Source organism: Cynoglossus semilaevis, chromosome 9, assembly GCF_000523025.1.
Source record: "Cynoglossus semilaevis isolate Cse_v1.0 chromosome 9, Cse_v1.0, whole genome shotgun sequence".
Classification (NCBI taxonomy): domain Eukaryota; kingdom Metazoa; phylum Chordata; class Actinopteri; order Pleuronectiformes; family Cynoglossidae; genus Cynoglossus; species Cynoglossus semilaevis.
Window position 1 is genome coordinate 4,355,950 of NC_024315.1, and position 1,610 is coordinate 4,357,559.

Consider the following 1,610-nt stretch of genomic DNA (forward strand, 5'->3'; position numbering starts at 1 on the left):
AATGACCTCCTGTGACCTTCTCTGTTAATAGGACAGAAGTATTTCCTTTTTGGTTTGAATGAAGGATTACTGCAGTATTTGGTTACTCTGAGCCTGTGATTGTGGGAACAAGTGACCTTCATGTGGTTAGGCAACGACAAAGTCCACTCTGCCCCCCAGTGGACACATTCCCAGCTGTTGACTGGTGTATTTTACACTGAACTTGAGTTTCTCCTCCTCCATCACTGCTGTGCACCTCCACCTGCTCCACCTCCGACGGGCTTGGCTGCTTGAAGTACATTCAGCTCAGTATTACAGTAGTATCTGCAGTGTTCAGTATTGTCCGTCTGTATGAAGTACATCACTTCCTGTTTGATAGGAAACGAGACGTTGCTGATCGTTCCACACTTTGGTTTGAAGAGAAAACTGAATGTGAAGAACGAAGTGGTGAGCATGACACGGACGTGTGGTTCAACCACGGTACTGCACCCTGAGTCAGAGGTTTCATTGAAAAGTGACTCACGTTGAGTCGTCGTGAACCGTGAAGTGAACGAAGGCTGTGACTGTGTCATGTGAATGATGAAGTGTTGTCGTTGTTGTCGTTGTTGTTGTTGTCGTTGTTGTTGTTGTTGTTGTTGTTGTTGCTCCAGTATCTGGACTCAGTGATGACGTCATGACTAATTATAATGAAGTCTTTGCTCAAACCTGTGATTGGTTCAGTTTCTCTTTGCGTCTCAGGAACCACAGGACACACACACACACCAACACACACACCAACACACACACCAACATGAGGGTCTTCCACTGGACATCAGTGTACCACTGCTGTGATGCTTGAATGATAACCAGCCTCCAGGCACTAGGTGGCAGCACCTCATACAGTGGTTTGTACAGATTGAAACATACATGTCATCAGGGTCTCAATAGTGGTTTAATTTGTGGGGGTGTGTGAGGGGGGGGCATGACAGAAAACAATTTAGACCCATCGGACCAGAGGGAGTGTTGGACACATTGTTGAACAAGGTTCTACAGGCTGCTGTGCAAACAATGCCACCTGCTGGCTGCTACAAAAATGATTAAATGGTCATTTTAAAATTCTTTCATGACAAAAATATAACGAAGCACAAATAAATGAATATTAATCATCTGTATGAATATAAACTTCCTCATCACTGAGTGGTCACATGATCATCAGAATTATTACACACACACACACACATACCTGTGCTGTATGTCCTCCACAGAAGCTCAGACCACGGTCCTGTGGTCCTGTCGTCCTGTGGTCCTGTGGTCCTGTCGTCCTGTGGTCCTGTCGTCCGTCCTTGTAGACCTGGTCCACACATTAGTCACCTGCTGTAACCTCCGTGGGGCCACAACCAGAGGTTTTGATTCATGTCCTTGAAACTTAAGGTCCATGCGTTCCAGGCTCTGGCTTCGCTCTGGCGTCGCCCTGGTGGCGAAGTGCGACGACTTCAGTGCCAAAGTAGTCAAGCTGCCTCTGACCCATGGTGACGGCCCCTCCTCCCAGGGTCTGCTCCTCGTCCCAGGTGGCAGGTTGTTCGTCAGTGTGTCAGCAGCACACCTGGTGTCCACCTGGTGTCCACCTGGTGTCCACCTGGTGTCCACCTGGT